Below are 19,861 nucleotides of genomic sequence, written 5' to 3'. Positions count from 1 at the left end.
TCTCTGGGCTGTTTACAATGTCAGCATGTTGCCCCCAACAATCTGAGTTCTCATTTCACTGACTTTGGAAGGAGGGAAGACTGAGTCAACCTTGAGCTCATCAGGATCAAACTCCAGACTGTGGGTAGAGTTAGCCTGCAATACTGTATTAAGAAGGTAAAGGAATCCTGAGACTAGATGTTTGAGAACTATGGGAAAGTGGGCTAGAGCAGCTTACAACAGCTTGCTGATTATAAGAGCAGATAATGTGATAGATTCAATAGTCTGGTTTTTTTTGACAGATTATTAATAGTGTTACTGTCAGATTGTATAATATATGAATTTGGAACTGGCAGACTGGTGCAACCTAGGGGTTCTTCCTTGGCTGATAGTTTCTTCTTAATGAGCAGTTGTAAGGTGTGGCCAGGAAAGCCTTTGCACAGCTTCATCTTGTATGCCAGTTGTGCCCTTTCCCCGATCAGTTAGCATTTCAGACAGTCACTCCTGCTCTAGCCACCTCACAGTTTGACTGCTACACTTCACTCTACATGGGGTTGTCTTTAAAGACCATCTGGAATCTTCAAATGGTCCAGAATGCAGTGACACAGTCAGCCTGCATATGGAATGGGAATTCTGAGACTTGAAATCCGACATATCTGCAAAGCACCAATCTGGGGAAAGCTGACCTATATAAAAAAGACAAGCAACAATCCAGTTTCAGGCCTTGTAAGCTGAATAGAGATCCGTGCTTGGTTATAATGCTGTTATTATAAAATAAATGCTACTAGTATAAAATTAATGCAAAACTTTCAATGAAGTGCCAGATTGGAAAGATTTATCATAAATTTCAATAACTGAAAAAGCAGATATAGGATAGAATCAAGATCACGCAAAGTATTAATACCACTCTACAATGCCTTGGTAAGGCCACACTTGGAATACTGCATCCAGTTTTGGTCACCACGATGTAAAAAAGATGTTGAGACTCTAGAAAGAGTACAGAGAAGAGCAACAAAGATCATTAGGGGACTGGAGGCTAAAGCATATAAGCAATGGTTGTTGGAATTGGGTATGTCTAGTTTAATGAAGAGAAGGACGAGGGGGGACATGACAGCAGTGTTCCAATATCTCAGGGGCTGCCACAGAGAAGAGGGAGTCAAGCTATTTTCCAAAGCGTCTGAAGGCAGGACAAGAAGCAACAGATGGAAACTAATCAAGGAGAGAAGCAACCTAGAACAAAGGAGAAACTTCTAATTGTTAATTAGAACAATTAACCAGTGGAACAACCTGCCTCCTGAAGCGGTGAATGCTCCAACACTGGAGTTTTAAGAAGAGACAGGACAGCCATTTGTCAGAAATGGTATAGGGTTTCCTGCCTGAGCAGGGGGTTGGACTTGATGACCTCCAAGGTCCCTTACAACTTTATTATTATTATTATTGATCATCGCACAGTCAGCCAGATGTTCAGACTGGATTTGGCATTTTGTCTACCTATCGAGTCCTTACCCAGGATCTGGGATAGGCAGATGTGGATGTTTGATGGTATTACAATATCGTCGCAGGATGGAAGCAGTTGCTAGTAAGGCTGCCTTTTGCAATAGCGAATTTGTCAAAGCCAATGGTGTTCAAGTGGTGCTCCAGTTGTTTTGGGATTGCACCCAAGGCGCCTATGACTATTGGTACTACCTTAGCTTGCATTTGGCACAGTCTTTCTATTTCTATTTGTAGGTCTTTGTATTTTGTTATCTTCTCCAGTTCTTTCTCGTCTATTCTGCTGTCTCCAGGCACTGCCACGTCCACTATCCAGACTTTTTTGTCTTTCTTATCGACAATTATTATTATTATTATGGATCATCGCACAGTTAGCCAGATGTTCAGACTGGATTTGGCATTTTGTCTACCTATCGAGTCCTTACCCAGGACCTGGGATAGGCAGATGTGGATGTTTGATGGTATTACAGGTATCGTCGCAGGATGGAAGCAGTTCCTAGCAAGGCCGCCTTTTGCAATTGACTAATAGCGAATTTGTCAATGCCAATGGTGTTCAAGTGGTGCTCCAGTTGTTTTGGGATTGCACCCAAGGAGCCTATTACTATTGGTACTACCCTTGCTTGCTTTTGCCACAGTCTTTCTATTTCTATTTGTAGGTCTTTGTATTTTGTTATCTTCTCCAGTTCTTTCTCGTCTATTCTGCTGTCTCCAGGCACTGCCACGTCCACTATCCAGACTTTTTTGTCTTTCTTATCGACAATTGTTAAGTCTGGGGTGTTATGTTGCAGGTGCTTTTTTATTATTATTATTATTATTATTATTATTATTATTATTATTATTATTATTATTATTATTATTATTATTATTATCCTTCAAGTATAGAACTTAATTAGAAGTTTTGCATCTCAGTTTTTTGGGGAATAACTATAGGACTGATCTGTCCATTCCTTTTAGCAAAGCTAAAACATTTTCCTTCTTCTTCTTTTTAAATAAATAGGTTTTGCTATAGAACTGGAAGTTTCAATGAGTAGGTGTATTTAGGAATTCTTTCCCCTGCTTGCAAGGCCTCATAAGGTCTGGCTCTGCCATATTAAAAATACATTGTAACTTCCTGAATGGAGAATCTAACAAAAACCCGACAAGATTATTGGTTTCTCTGACAGGCTCCAGATTTCTGGCTTTTTATGTTTGGCAAAGCCAAGCAGGACTCTCCTGTTTTATGATGGTTTGGAATTACAAAGCAAACTGCAGACCAGTGTGTTCTCTGCTGCTGGGGCAGTTTCAAAGTCATATTTTTTTTCCTTCTTCCAAATTTCAGTGACCCAGTTCCAACTGTTTTCTCATTCCTGCTCATTTTCAAATGGTTGACAAGATTCTCAGCTTGTTATCTTTCTGATTCAGTATCTGGCACCAAGCCATGGACCTTAACTAGATTAAGATTTTAAATTCAAGTCTTAGCAGGGTTTTTTTTTCTGTCCATCAATTAATTTCCACTAATTCATAAAAACTACATTGTTATAGATAGAAAGGCTTAATCTGGAAGGAGCCAATATAGAACTTGATTTAGGATATATGAATAAGCAGAGGGAGAATGCATTTGAAATGAAAACGTCTTATTGAAAGCCAGATCCTCTTTGTGAAGTTTTGCTCTCTTGCTCTTTAAATCATTTATTTCATAATACCTTAAAGATGACTTACTAATAAAGAGCTTGAAAAATTAAATCACTCATGCTAAGGCAGATGAATTCTGACATCTTGTGAGATGTATGTATGTATGTATGTATGTATGTATGTATGTATGTATGTATGTATGTATTTTTCCAGTTGAAATCACTGGCCTATTCTCCGTGATGTAGAAGAAAGCAGTTTGACAAGTTGAGCATAGCACCAACATTAGGTTCATGTATTCTGTTAAATGTTGAGTCAGGCATGGAGGCTTCAATAAAGGATTAATGGAAATATACTGAAATTTTAATTAGTTATACCATGGTTGTCCAACTTCACTGGTCTGCACTGAGTGAAGAGGAATTGTCCTGGGCCACATATAACATATATAATACAGTTAATGTATATAAATAACAAACTTTATTTTTTAAAACATTTTTTTATTATCTAGCTGGCAATATTACTAGCTGTCCAGGACCACATGTGGCCCCCAGGCTTCAGATTGGACCTATCTGAGTTATACCCAACTCTTCCATACATTTGTCAAAATTCTACAGGGAAAATTATGCCTTGTTCAGATATAATTAAAATCGAGGTACCCATATGCCTCTCCCTTTCTTTCTTGTACATTAAGAGCAATTTTAAAGAAGACCTGGGAATTTCATATTGTGGTTAATTTGGCACATTTATTTCATTCTTAGCAAGTTAAGATATTGTTTTCTTAGCAACAAAATTGACTGTGACGATAGACATAAGACACATCTGAGTGAAATGTTCAACAAGATTGTGGAAGATCTTCGCTTGGGAAGAAATAATTGTGGGCTTGTTCATGCAGTTGACTTGTGCCTGTTTGGTTCCTCCACTATAATCATCTGTTTGTGTACCCAACCCATTACCCTATTCCCTTTTGCAGTAAACAATATTGTGCAGAATGCAGAAAAGGAGTGGGGAATCATAAGCTAAGGAAATTGAAAGCATACTATAAGAAAAGGAAAATATCTAGTGATGATTTATACCAGCACCAATTATTATAATTATGTTACTTCATAGATTGTCTTTATTCTTTAAATTTCATGATTTCATCAGTCTCATCCTAGGAATTTTTCAGTCTTTCCTTTCCTCTTAATGCACTCAAGTCTCTCTTTATGCATTTGTTCTGTAATTCATTCAAATGAACCCTCATTCATTTTTATTGATATGACCAAACAGTTTAAACTTTCTTTTTTCATGCTGTTTATTAATTTTGATGCTGAATTAACCATTCTTGAGTCCATATGTTCTTGTTTTTTTTAAAAAAAGTTTTTATTAGGGTTTTTCCCATACATTCAGTAATAGTTTTTCAACAAACGTACTATCTGAGTTCACATTCGCTAATACATATTTAATTCCTAATCCTTTATTCTTTCCTCTAGCCGTCGATAAAATAAGTCCCAAGTTTGGTAATATTCCATTTCTTCTTTTTCTTTCAGTCTCATAGTCAGTCTATCCATCTCTGCGCATTCTAGTATTTTTTTAATTATTTCTTCATCTGATGGTATTCCTTCATTTTTCCAATATTTTGCAAATATAATTCTTGCCGCTGTTGTAACATGCAAAATCAAATATATGCTTTGTTTATCAGTCTTTTCTGGCATTATACCTAATAAAAAAAGTTCAGTTTTAAAATCTACATGTTCTCCCAACATCTTTTCTAGCCAAGCATGTATCTTTTTCCAATAACTCTTTACTTTGTCACATGTCCACCAAACATGATAATAAGTGCCTGACTTATGTTTACATTTCCAACATCTATCTGACATGTTTTTAAACATTTTTGCTAGTCTTGCTGGTGGCAAGTGCCATCTATGAAACATTTTATATAAATTTTCTTTGTAGGAAGTTGACATTGTCAGTTTGTAATTTCTTTCCCATAAATTTTGCCATTTTTCTAGTTCTATATTGTATCCAAAAATTTTCACCCATCTTATCACTGTTTCTTTAACTTGTTCGCTTTCCATTTTCAATGTTAATAGAAAATTATACATTTTCTTAATCAGTTTCTCATCAGAAATTAACAATGTCTTTTCAAACACAGTTTGTTCCTTATAAAATCCATACTGTTTAACATCTTTACCATATCTAGCTTGCATTTGTAACTGTGCCCACCATGATAAATTGATACCCCGATTTTCCATTTCTTGTTTAGATTTTAAATTCCCTTCAGAGTTTAGAACAGGGGTGTCAAACTCAATTTCATTGAGGGCTGCATCAGCATTGCGGTTGCCCTTAGGGGGGCGGGTGGGGTGTGGATGCAGTGGGTGTGGCCTACTGGGTGGGCGTGGCCAGCTCTACATCATTCGCGTTAAGGGTGCCTGTGGGGGCCTGGGTAGGAGTGGGACAGATCTGAGGGTCTCTGGCAGAAAGGGGTGGGACCAGGGCAGAGCCCATCAAGCCGGATATGTAAAGTAGGCGAGGGCCATTTGCTGGCCACTTCCAAGCGATGGTGCATTTCTTCATTCCTCACAAAGGGTGACACCTCCCAGCATGCACCTGGAGGATGGGGCCGATGCGGCAGGAGCTGGTTCCTCGCTGTTTCCAGATGGCCTTGTGGAGCTAAAACTGAATGCATTTCAACATAGATGGCCACCACAAAATTGTACATTGGCTCCCAGCCGGCCTGGGCCAGGGCAGCAGGGGCCGTTCCCTCACTGTTTCCAGGATGGCTTCGCGGGCCATATGAAACCATTTTGCGGGCCACATCCGGCCCCCGGGCCTTGTGTTTGACATGTCTGGTTTAGAATATCTCTATATGTCCATTCTTAAGTTCCCCCTTGTAACCCCATGCGGCCTTTCCTTCCTTCTTTCTCAGTACTGAACCACTCACTAAACATTTCATTATTCTTACATATCTTTTACTTTCATCATACATATGATCTTTATTGCATTCAATGACCAACCTTCAACTCCATATTTATGCAGAACATTGCATTCTTCAAGCCTCCTTATTGTGTCCTGGGCCTGATGAGGGAACTCAGCAGCCCCAGAAATGTTGCAAATGGTCCCGGGCAACCTAAAAGCTGCCCGGGACCAGACTGGCTGATGCCGGACTACTGCGCATGCACAAGGCACGAAGAAAGAGGGATTCCTATTGGCAGGACTGCCTAGGGGTTGGAAATCTATAAAAGGCCTGCGTGCCTGTTTTGCAGTTGCTTGGAGTGGAGTTAAGGAGAAATAAAGAAGTTTGCTGTATGATGTGTCGTGTTTCAATGCCTCGAATCCCGAAACACAAAACTCCTCACTTTATCATATTTTTTAAAAAATTAATAAAGTACAATACTTTCATCTTCACTTTCCTACATTTCTCAGAGATATGATAGGGAGCAAAACTATGATCCTGATACAAAACTGCTTAATCCTTGTCATTTCTCACACTCTTTTGATCAGGATTTGGTCAACACCTTTCAAAGTATATTTAACAAATTAATCCTCATGTATCAAAATAATTGTGGGTACATTGTAGTGTAAGTTTGCTTTTAGTTGTTGCCTGATTTGTGTTATACATACATACATGAATGCTGCATTATGAAAAATCTCTGAATGCTGTTTACATCAATATCAATCAAAAATCATACTGCAATTACATTTTCTCCCTTAACAAATTATTAGTTTAAGAAGGTGATTTTCACCTCCTCCAAATTTTTTTAAAATTAAAAAATAAAGGCGATTGAAGAACAAGTCATTTCCCTGGGAAATTCCCCAAACTCCATAGTTTAGTGAGGCTTATTTATGCTTAAAATCTTGCAAAATTTTAGAATTTCTATAAAAGTGCAATTGGTTATTTTCCATATGCTGTTTTTGTTACTAAATTGTTTACAAGGACTTGTATTACTTGCATGCCAATTTTACAATAGTGAAATATAATTTTGTTTTTCAGGGAAAGAGATGGTTTACCTATAAATAAGATGATCACATATCGTACTTTTCTGTTGTCATTGAAATCTTATACTGAGCCTTGGCATTTTATTCTTCTCAAATTGAAAATGAGATTGTTAGCGATGTCACTCACAATGCCAAAAGGTTGCCTTTCATTGTCATTAAATGGGTTAATTTTCTGTAATTTAGTAATAGTAGTAAAGTTGGAAGGGACCTTGGAGGTCATCTAGTCCAACCCCCTGCTCGGGCAGGAAACCCTACACCATTTCGGACAAATGGCTGTCCAGTCTCTTCTTAAAAACTTCCAGTGTTGGAGCATTTACTGCTTCTGGAGGCAGCTGTTCCACTGATTAATTGTTCTCACTGTCAGGAAGTTTCTCCTTAGTTCTAGGTTGCTTCTCTCCTTGATGAGTTTCCACCCGTTGCTTCTTGTCCTGCCTTCAGGTGCTTTGGAAAATAGCTTAATTCCCTCTTCTTTATGGCAGCCCCTGAGATATTGGAATACTGCTATCATGTCCCCCCTTGTCCTTCTCTTCGTTAAACTAGACATACCCAATTCTAGCAACCGTTCCTTATATGTTTTAGCCTCCAGTCCCCTAATCATCTTTGTTGCTCTTCTCTGTACTCTTTCTAGAGTCTCAACATCTTTTTTACATCGTGGTGACCAAAACTGGATGCAGTATTCCAAGTGTGGCCTTACCAAGGCATTGAAGAGTGGTATTAATACTTCACGTGATCTTGATTCTATCCCTCTGTTAATGCAGCCTAGCACTGTGTTGGCCTTTTTGGCAGCTGCAGCACACTGCTGGCTCATATTTAGGTGATTGTCTACTAGGACTCCGAGGTCCCTCTCACAGTTACTACTATTGAGCATGGTGCCACCTATGCTGTACTTGTGCATTTGGTTTTTCTTGCCTAAATGTAGAACCTTGCTTTTTTCACCATTGAATTTCATTTTGTTAGTTAGTGCCCAGTGTTCAAGTCTGTCCAGATCCTTCTGTATCTTAAGCCTGTCTTCTGGAGTGTTGGCTATTCCTGCCAGCTTGGTGTCGTCTGCAAATTTGATGAGTTCCCCATCTATCCCTTCATCCAAATCGTTGATGAAGATGTTGAAGAGTACTGGGCCCAGAACAGAGCCCTGGGGCACCCCACTACACACTTCCCTCCATATAGATGCAGTTCCATTGAGGACCACTCGCTGAGTACGGCCGGTCAGCCAGCTACGGATCCATCTGGTGGTGGTTCTGTCTACCCCACATTTTTCTATCTTGTCAAGTAGTAGGTTGTGATCTACTTTATCAAATGCCTTACTGAAGTCCAAGTAAATTATGTCCACAGCATTCCTCTGATCCACTAATTTTGTCACTTGGTCAAAGAATGCAATAAGATTTGTCTGGCATGATCTATTTTTGACAAACCCATGTTGGCTTTTAGTAATGACTTTGTTTGCCTCTAGGTGTTCGTTGATTCGTTGTTTGATTATCTTTTCCAGGATCTTCCCAGGTATTGAGGTCAGGCTGATAGGTCTGTAATTTCCTGGATCCATTTTTTTTCCTTTTTTGAGGATGGGAACTACATCAGCTCTTTTCCAGTCCTCTGGTAGTTCCCCTGTGTTCCAGGATCTTTGAAAAATATAGTTCAGTGGCTCCGATATCACATCTGCCAGTTCCTTGAGAACTCTGGGGTGTAATCCGTCTGGTCCTGGCGATTTGAACTCATCTAGGCTGGACAGGTGCTCACTAACGATTTTCTTGCCTATCTTAACTTGTGTTTCTGTTTTGTTTTTTGTGGCACTATTTTTGATAGGTTGGTCTGTTTTTTCCCTTTGTGTAAAGACAGATGCAAAAAATGAGTTAAATAGTTCTGCTTTCTCCCTGTTGCTTGTCACCTTCTTGCCACTTCCACCCACTAATGGACCAATCATTTCCTTCACTTTTTTCTTGTTTTTTACATGTTGAAAGAAGCTTTTTTTGTTATTTTTGACTTTGGTCGCAAGCCTCAGTTCATTTTGAGCCTTGGCTTTCTTCACTTCATCTTTGCAGGCTCGGGCTATTTGCTGATATTCTGACTTAGTTATGTTCCCCTCTTTCCACTTTCTATACTTGTCCTTTTTATCTTTCAATTTGTCAGAGAGTTCTTTATGCAGCCATGCTGGTTTCTTTTGAGAGCTGTTATTTTTCCTCTTTGTTGGTATTGTGCTAGACTGTGCTTTTATTATCTCATTTTTCAAAATTTCCCAAGCTTCTTGAGTTGTTTTCCCCTTGAGGATTCTCATCCATGGAATCCTTCCCAAGCCCTCTCTAGTTTATTGAAATTAGCTCTCTTGAAGTCCAAGACTCTAGTTTGACTGTGTTCTATTGGTTGTGCTTCTATAATGTTGAATTCTAATATTGCATGATCACTTCCTCCCAGGGTTCCTATGGCTCCAACACCGTCTATCATTTCATCTCTGTTAGTGAGAATTAGATCCAAAATGGCTAATCCCCTAGTTCCATTCTCTACTTTTTGGGAGACAAAGTTGTCTGCTAGGTTTGCCAGGAACCTGTTTGATCTTCCACTTGGTGCGGAGTTTGTCTCCCAGTTGATGTCAGGGTAGTTAAAGTCCCCCATTACTATTGTGATGTGCTTCCTACATACCTTAGTTAGCTGACTAGCAAAAAGTTCATCTATTTCCTCTGTTTGGTTGGGTGGTCTGTAGTATACACCTATGGCAATGTCATTCCCCCCCCTTTTATATTGACCCAAATGCATTCAAGACAGTTTTTATCATTGTTGTACTCTATTTCTGTGAAGATGTAGTTATTTCTTATATAGAGAGCAACTCCACCTCCTCTTTTATTTGGTCTGTTTCTTTTAAATAATTTAAATCCCTCTAGCTGTGTGTTCCATGTGTGAGTTTCATCCCACCATGTTTCCGTAATGGCAACAATATCGTATCTGCCCTCATTAACCTGAATTTCTAGTTCACCCTGTTTGCTGTTCATACTTTGTGCATTGGTGTATAAACATTTGAGTCCTTTGTGGGTGGCCCTGTGTTTCCTTTCTACATAACCTGTGTGGTGCCTGAGTTCCCCTATTGTCTTACCACCTATTTGGTTAGTGCACTTTATATGGCACTCGCTATTAGAGGCTTCATTTTGATTGGTAGCAAGGTTGGTATTCTTGTCCACACACACATCTATGTATTCTTGTCCACACACACATCTGTGCTACATGGACTGATAGCCCTATAGTTTTTAAATTGCCGGGGACAGGGTTGTTCCGTATCAATTAACTCCCTGTCCCCGCTGTTTAGTTTAAATTTCCCTCCAGAAAATCTGTGAATTTATAGCCGAGTAACTCAGTCCCTTTTTTTGATGGATGCAAACCATCTCTTTTGTACATCTTTTGATTGGACCAGCTACTGACATCGTGACTAATATATCCAAAGCCTTCCCCTTTACACCATTCCTTTAGCCACATATTGAATTGTGCTATGCGCTGGCCTTTTCCGTTTTGCTCCTTATACACTGGTAAAACCTCTGAGAAAGTAAGCCTACAGCCTATTCTGCTAAGTTCCTTCCCCAAGCTCTGGAAATCATTCTGCACAGAGAGTACATCTTTTTGGGACAGATCATTAGTGCCAAGGTGTACAATAGCCTCCACATCACAGTCCTTGCTGCCATTCTTGATTATTTTAGAAATACGCTTCTTGTCCCTACTGGCAGTAGCACCTGGAAGACACCTGACCTCTTTCAAAGCCTCTGTGTCCTTTCCTAAATTTACATCCCTTATAATTGAATCACCTACCAGAAGGTAGCTTCTCTTTTTGGGAGCCTTTCTATTCTTGCATGACTGATGTGCAATACCTGATTCACACTTCTCCCTATCAAAATCTAGTTCTTCATCTCGGACCACAATCCCCTGCTTATTTGAGTTATCTTCACAAATACCTTTACCAGTCTCCTTAATGTCCCTATTAAGGTCAGCAAGAGCACTGTAGCTGTTGTGCAGGGACACAGCGAAAGCTTTGTGTTTATGGTTCACAGCTCTCACCCTGCCAGATCCCACGGTTGTCCACACTGCCCTTTTCCTGCAGGATCTTTGTGGTAAAGGGGGCTGATAGCAGGGAGGCTTACTAGAGTAGAGGGGCTGAACTGGACACCTAATTTCTGCCCGAAGAGCACGGATTACAGACCCTAGGTAAATGATCTGTCCTTGTAGGCTAGTGATTTGTTTACAGATAGGACAGTTTCCAAGTTTGAAAAGGGTACTGCGAAGGACGGCTGCAAAGCAGGTGTTGCACTGAACTAAGCCGGACATCTTAGATACAGGGGATGTCAGACATCTTTGTCATGTCATCTTTGATTGGTGAATAGATGCAGCATTGGCAGAGGTTAATGAAAATAGCCCTGAACATATTCACCTTACGAAGCTGGCATAAGAAAGTGCCTTTCCCCAAATCCTAGTCAGGTAATAAGGTAAGGCATTCATTGTAAAATCGACAGGGAGAGACAATAGCTTTCCATTTTTAAGCAGCTTTCCCTCTCTTCTGCCTGCCTGGTGCCTGCTAGCATGACTTCCACTTTTCCTAATCAGTTAACCAGAAGCTACCTAGGAATTCTGGGAGTTGTAGTCCCAACTTATCTGGACAACATCATATTTGAAAAACTGTTTTGATTATTCATTGTCTATTGATTTCACTGAGCAAGTAGTTCAGTCAGATAGAGAAATAAATAACAAATAGACAACTTATTAAAAGCTGACACAAAAACAAAAGAACATACTACTGATTGTTATCTACAGGTGTGGACCCCAACCTTTTGGGCACCATGGATCAGTTCCATGGAGAGAGGTTTTTCTGCACACTGGAGGGGGCGTGGTTTCACGTGCTGCCTGCATCCCATGGATGGGCCTTTGCTTGTTTGGGCGGCCCCGTGCTGGTCCATGGATCAGGGCTTGGGGACTCAATCTGCAGCTCATAGCTAAAATCACTGAAACACATTATCAGTATGCTACGACCCATACTAGGTAACAATATTGCACTTTCCTGGGTGTCAGTCCCACACTTGCATACAAACTAACAATAGAACAATGGTGTTAACCTAGAAATGAAAATTGGAACAAACTCAAATGTCTTTACTTTACATATACATCAATAGGCTCAGCAGAGGCCCCAAAATCTTCACACACAAGATTAACATGACATATTATCATCTGCTACCAATGCAGATTCTGTATCAAACAAACAAGCCAGACTTTGCACTCAAGAATTAATATATAAGTTTGGCATCAGGACCAAAACAAAAACAAAGTAATATTGAAGCATTGTAACTTCCTAGGATTGTCCACTACAGCTATCAGCACAATTGGGCCACAGATTGCTGAACTCACATGTGACAAAAGTTTTGGGGCGAACACAGAAGGTCTCAAAAAAACAATGGGGTTTTAAATACATTGCAATTGTTAATTGATAACGTTCTTGCAGTTGTCTCACATGTAGCCAACATTTGCATAACCCTCCTGACTTGCCCTTCCCTTTTTTTTAGCTCCACACCTCGTTTAAATCCTATATCAGTTTAGCCAATCCATGCATCTGAGGAGCTGTAGTAAAATTTGTTAGCCTGAAAACATGATATTAATTTTTAGCTAGCATAGACGAACATGGTTCTCTTTCTAAACTAGAAAGTAGGAGAAATAGAATAAGTTAGGGTGGTAAATCCTAATGTACTGCCTTCTCATAATTTGAAAACTTTTGAACTCAAGACTATCTGAACTCATGGGGGGGATTACTCTTGTGTAATTATGAAAGTTGCAGAGAATATTTGAAAAAGGTTACAATTTGATTCATTCTAAACTTTCAAGGGTTATAATAATATACAGGAATCACATAAAAAGATGCACTTCAATCTCTTTGTTTTGCAGAGATGAAATGGTATTTTGGTGCTATAGAACATATAGAACTTATTGCCAGAACAATGGTGGAAAACATGTCATATAATTAGATAATCGAAGTGATGCAAGAGGAAGAAGCAATGTTTTCTGACATCTTTGGTTTTTAAAAAATAATATCTAAGGATTTTCTATGGTCAGTTCTATGTCATAGAACAAGATGATACTGCTGAAATAAACTCTAAACAAGTCAGACATATTAGATTTATAAAGCAGAGATACCATATAGAAGTGGGCATATTTGTGACCTGGGTGCCATCTAAACATGGCCAGCAAATTGTTCCAGGTCTTTTTTGATTTTGGTCATGCAAAATCTCTGTTCACAGGTTAACTTTAGACAAAGTCTGGGATTAATGGCAAAGAATGGTCTAGCAGCTGGAGAATAGATCTGTTCTGAAAATTAGAAATGTAAACAAGCTCAAGAAGTAACATAGCTGAGTGGTTATATATATATATATATATATATATATATATATATTATATATATATATATATATATATATATATATATATATATATAGGACTATATATATATATCTATATTTTCTGAGGTTTTTCGCGGGTATTTGTATGTAGGTCTTTGGTTGTTCGGGTTTTCTCCCGCGTAAAATTGGAAGTGTCTTGGCGACGTTTCGACGAAGTCCCATTCGTCATCTTCAGGCTGGTGTTTTCAGCTTCGTGCTTCGAGCAGCAATGTGTGGTCTTAGCTGTTTCTTCCTTTTAACTGCCAGTGGGGGTATGAACTGATTGGGTGGGAGCTTGGCTGTGTTCTGATTGGGTGGAGGTGTGTTCTGAATGGTTAGGGGCTTGGCTGTGCTCTGATTGGCTGGGGGAGTGTTCTGTTTGGTTGTGCTCAGGTTAGTCTGAGTTGCAGAGGGGTTTAAGATTTTGGGCTGCCTTGCTATTTTTTGGCTTTGCGTTCGTGGTCGTGCCTCCTCTTCATGGAGGGTGTCAGTTTGCTTCATGTATGGATTGGAGGGGTTTAAAGTGGCTAATGATGCAGCTGTGGTCTGGCTTCTGGTTTGTGGTCGTGCCTTGTCATCGGTGTGGCTTTGGGTTTGTTTTTTGCGTGGATGTGTGGTGGTGACATCCTGTGTGGTTTTTGTGAGTGTGGGTCTGGTATCATTTTTTGTGTTAGGGAGTCGTTTGTCAATAAGGGCGGGTTTCCAAATGGCTGGTAGGCGGGAGGTATCATCTCGCTTGTTCATGCTGTGTGGGCGTTTTTCTATCTCGATGGCTTCTCTGATTATTCTGTTATTAAAATGTTCACTTTTGGCAATGGTTCTGGTATTTTTAAAGTCAATTTCATGTCCTGTGGCTTTAAGGTGTTGGACCAGGGAAGATGTTGGTTCCTCTTTTTTGACTGAGTTCTTATGTTCTTCAATGCGTGCACTTATTCTTCTGTTGGTTTGTCCGATGTATGTGGTGGGACAAGTGGTGCATGGGATTTCGTATACTCCTTGATTTTCTAATTCAATTTTATCTTTGGGGTTTCTAAGGATGGTGGATATTTTTCTGTTTGTGCAGAATGCTGTTTTGATGTTGTGTTTATGGAGGATCTTACTGATTCTGTCTGTGGTGCCTTTTATGTATGGGAGGAGGGCTTTGCCGTTTTCTTGTTCTTTGTCTTGGATTTTAGTGGGGGTTTCTTTTTAGATTAGGTTTGTAATCTTATTTCTTTGGAATCCATTGGGTGTTAGTACATTGGTGAGAGTGTGTAGTTCAGGTTTTAGGTGTTGTTCGTCAGCTAAAATATGTTCGTCAGCTAAAAATATGATCCCTGGGTATATCCATATTTAAAACCAAGCAAATAAACGTGAGCACCAGGGAGTTTTTTTAAAAAAATTTAGTAAAATTTAATACAATACCAATAAAATCACCATAAAGATTAATAACTAACTATTAGTTATTAATCTTTATGGTGATTTTATTGGTATTGTATTAAATTTTACTAAATTTTACTAAATTTTTTTTAAAAAAACTCCCTGGTGCTCACGTTTATTTGCTTGGTTATATATATATATATATATATATATATATATATATATATATATATATATATATATATATATATATATAAAATTTGGATTATGATTCTGAAAACACACAACACATAAAGTTTTTTTTCAGGGTTCACATCCAGCCGAAGAAGCTGGAATAATTTACAGATCGTCCTGATTGTTTTATGGTTTAATGGAGTCCATTTTTTTTTTTTAATTTAACATTTTTCACTGCATATTTTGTCTCCAAATTTAGGGTTTGGGAAGCAAAACAGCTAGCTGTAAAAACACATATGTCCCACAGCAGAACATTTGTAGTTTATCAGTGAGAACTTACAGAATAGCTTTATTCACCCCTCCTCACCCTTTCCCTCTCATTTCTACACTCGTGGAATGGCTGCAGAAGGTCTGTATTTTTGCCAAATTGGGCCTCAGAGGAGCCTACTATCTGATTTACATGAAAGGCAGACATGAATATTTAACTGCCTTTGATTCTTGTTATCAGAAGTTTGATTATATTTCAGAAAAGGCAGGCACAGCCTTTTGGACTGGTTAAAGCCCCATTAGACTTCATGTGATTTATAAGTCAGAGTTTCCACAGTTTGGAGATAAATTTTTGACTGTGCACGTCATAGGTCCTTCCAATAAGGGATATTGAGAGAGAGATAACCTTTTTATTGTCATTTTTTTAATGTGAGCACAACGGCACACATCAAAAATGAAACTTAGTTGCCCGCTCTCAAAGTGAAACATATACATGACATACCCTAAAAACATACTATATACAACATATGTATAGACCCACACCCCTACATATACATAACAAATAAATATTAAATACTGTCCATCTTGAATATATAACAGAAGGAGGAAGCTTGAGAGTTCACAAGGTTAATGCTGTATGGAATGAAACTATGGCTGAATCTGGATGTTCTGCTGCGGATACCACGAAGCCTTCTCCCAGAAGGTAACAAGGAAAACAGGTCATGAAGAGGATGTGTAGTGTCCCAGATAATCCTACGGACCCTGTTCAAGCAGCGTTTCTGTGCTATGTCCTGGATGGGAAGGCAGGAACTGCCAATGATCTTTTCGACCATTCTCACCACTTTCTGCACCGCCTTCCTATCTGAAGCAGTAATACTTCCAAACTAGACTGTGATGCTGTATGACAGGATGTTCTCGATTGTCCCCCTGTATAAAGTGGTCAGGACAGGGGAAGAAAGATGTGCTTTTGTCATGCAATGCAGAAAAAGCAGGCGCTGCTATGCCCGCTTTATAAGTTTTTCACTGTTGAACGACCAAGCCAGCCTACTTGTTAGCTGCACACCCAGGAATTTGATGGTGGTAACCATCTCCACTGGTGAATCATTTATGCAGAGAGATGTGTGGCTGTGCCTGCCTTTTCTGAAATCAACAATGATCTCTTTGTTTTTTCCGGTATTTAAAACTAGGCTGTTTTCCTTACACCAGTTCACCAACCCCTCAACCTCCTTGTGGTAAGCTTCCATCTTGTCATCATGAATAAGGCCCACTACTGTTGTATCATCTGAGAATTTCACAATATGGTTGGTGGCAAACCTAGTACAACAGTCATGGGTCAACAGGGTGAACAGCAGCGGACTTAAGACACAGCCCTGAGGAGAACCTGTGCTCAAGGAAATGGTATTAGAAGTATTTGTTCCAACTCGTCATAGGTCCTTCCAATAAGGGATATTGGCAACCGGGCAAGAATTAAGCCCTTGAGTACAAAAAATGGCTTTATTGTGCAGTTAAGTACAACATATACAAGACACTTTATGATTTCTTTTTTGCATCAAATAATTTCAAGTAAAATAGGAAGGAACAAATTCTGAAAAATTAAAAAGGTTATGGTTTACAATGATACTGTTAGATTCTGTTTTAGCTTTTAATCTTTTCCTGTACTTAATCACCTCTTTCTATACCTGAACATCTAATCCTTTATTGTTTCACAGCTTAACTCTGTGGATTTTTTTCTATGATACTATCTCTTCTCTCTCTTCCTGTTTCCTGTTTCCAGAAACATTTGTTATGCTGCCCTCAGCTTCTTCTGAGACCTGGATCAGAGGTTGGTTGCCCTCAATAGGACAAGGATTGCTTGTCTTCTGCTGTTATATAATGTCACTTGTCTCTCTCTGAGCCTTCACCTTTCTCTCAGTGGCCTCTGTGGAAATTATTTTCTGGGTGAATGGCAGAGGAATTTCTTTTGGCAGCTCTCTTCTTGTTCTGGCCTTTGCCGATCCATTCATTTGCTTTCCACCCCTTCTTTAGGACCTAATAAAGTTCGCCCCAGCTGGCCTTCAGTCTTCATTCTGTTCACAAGTGAACAATGGACCTTTATCCATCACCCTGTCCTTATTTAAAATACATCTTGTATATGCATAAACTTCTTTTGACTTCAACAATAGCCAAACACATGTTCAGACATGTTCATATCAATGTGTTTTCTGAATCAGGATGGAATAAAGGAACATTTGTCAGCATGCAATATATAAATATTAAGTTGAAACTTCAGTTTGGCTTCACCTCCCAGAACCTCCTCTGCAGTTGAGCCTACTGGATTTGCCTAATTTTCTGATGCATGATATATAGCCATGTTGCTGTGAAAAGAGAATTTATAAATTATGAAGAGGCTTACTCTCTTAGAAGGAAATGCACTGGGTAAGATAAAAGACAAGTTGATGTGTTTTGGATATAATAAGAAATAAGAAAAGGTACAGATGAACAATGTAGTAAAATTATCATTAACAAGACTGAGAAGGAGATGGAATTAATGACTAGCAGACTTCTATTATTACAATGCTAGCAACAGGTCAAAACAGCTATGCAGTAGGGTTACATGAAAGGGAATCTTCAGACGATGAACTTTGACTATAGATATAACTAACCAATGAGGAAAGAAAGAATAATTGTGGAGTTCTCACAACCATTTCACTGGTTGAGTTCATTTCTGGTCTTGGAGACCATGAGGTGACAGAGGGTTGGTATAGAGGAAGACAAAAACCAATTCAGCATTTCCTTCTTCCTGTGGTGTTTAAGCCAAGGATTATTTTTTAGTTCTCTATTTTATTGCTATTTGATGATGCTTGTCATTCATATTAATCAATTACTAGGACACATATGTCTCATTGTGTAAGCAGCTTCCAATAAATATGGTACAAACAAGACAAATAACAAAACTGGAATGTTAAATCAAACCAATAAATCAGTAACATATCCATAATAACACATAGTTTTAGGATCTTTCTCTTCTTTACCAGGAAAAATATTTCTCTGCTGCCACTCACTGTGGTGCTGGTGTAAATTACTGCACATACCATGGATAGCTAGAGTAACTAATAGAGAGCTTTTAAATTGTATAAAACCAGACACATCACTGGAAGCTAAAATCATAAGACTACGTTTGATTTACTTTGGCTATGTTAGGCGTGCAAATTCATTGGAGAAGGCAGTGATGCTAGGAATGGTTGGTGGACAAAGAAGAAAGGGCAAGGAAGGAATATCCTGTCTTGATAACACAAAATCTGATGCAAAGTTGAATATCCAACAATTGAAAGAAGCTGTGCTTGATAGAGTAGCATGGAGAGCACTTGTCTATAAAGTCGCCAAGAATCAGACAAGAATAAATGGTTAAAAGCTAACAAACAATGCCTGCTCATAGCCCAGCATCTTGAACACTGTAGCATTTGGGTTATCAGAATTTTTTTATTTTAGAAAATCATTTTTCACTACTCTTTCAATTTAAAAGATTTTCCCCTCTCCAACTGTTTGTCTTTCAGATATATTGTATATAAAAACTTATGTATCCAAACAACATGGCCAAAATGTCTGTGAAATCCTGGTTACAATTTCTTATTATACCAAGTCATATTATTTATGCCGCTTTCCTATGTTTTTCATATCTGATTGTAGAGCAAGGCACTAATGTAAAAAGTAAATCAAATTTATTAGCATAGTAGTTGGATTGTTAGACCAATTAGTAATTCTTTCCCATTCTACTTCATAATAGCAGTGTGCACTTCTGACTGCCTGTCAATATGTTCATACATATTAATATAGAATGTGCTTTTTAAAATACACACACACACACACATGCTGCCACTAGTTTATTTGGCAACATTGCTCATAAGGAAATCATGCCAAATTATTCTCCTTTTAGTGGGCAATATAAGAACATTATATACTTGGATTACAATTCACAATCCATATCTACTATCCATAATGTAATATAACATAATATAAAAGCTATAGTTTGACAAGTATAAATTATCCAGTTGTTACAGATATAGCTTAGATATTGAAGAAGATTAATTTAATTTGACCATTTCTGCTGTTTGTTTAATTTTATCTTACAGTAGATGTTTACATCCATGTTTAATGTACTCCTGTTCTGACATTCTATGACTTCCTGTATTATGAAACATGTTGGCTAAAAAAAAATCTTTATTTTATGAAATTCTATGGTTATTTGTGTGCAAACATATAAAACCAAACAAATAATTCCAGAAATCAAAATCACAATCAAATCATATTCACCATTAAAATCTTAAACCCTAAATATTAGTTGAAACAGCAATAAGAGCTATTAAACCACCACTAAAAGCTAATTTGAAAAGATGCAAGTGGATAGTTTTCTGAAAATAGAAAAGAGGGCATTACAACTCCCAAGGGAATCTATACAGAACTTTTGAAATAACTCAAAGAAAACTGATTCATGCATATAATAGGTGGAATTTCAAATGTGAAGGTCTCAGTAGTACATTCCCAACAATTTCCACATTACATGAGGAAAAGGTGCTTTAGATAGCCGTGCTGAAAATTGTTTGGTCTATAAAAGTCAAAGTTTTGAACTGAGAGACCATTAA

At 38.4% G+C, this 19,861-nt stretch overlaps 1 protein-coding gene across 3 annotated transcripts in view; it reads left to right on the top strand.

Annotated features, from left to right (window-relative positions):
• The window catches only part of ADAMTS2 (ADAM metallopeptidase with thrombospondin type 1 motif 2), a 274,775-nt gene that overhangs the window by 157,111 nt on the left and 97,803 nt on the right, over positions 1-19,861 (top strand). The window lies entirely within an intron of this gene.

This window comes from Crotalus tigris, unplaced genomic scaffold (genome assembly GCF_016545835.1).
Source record: "Crotalus tigris isolate CLP2741 ecotype Arizona unplaced genomic scaffold, ASM1654583v1 scf7180000017754.2947050, whole genome shotgun sequence".
NCBI classification, from domain to species: domain Eukaryota; kingdom Metazoa; phylum Chordata; class Lepidosauria; order Squamata; family Viperidae; genus Crotalus; species Crotalus tigris.
Note: the sequence above shows the minus strand (reverse complement) of the source record. Positions and strands in the feature narration are given on the sequence as shown.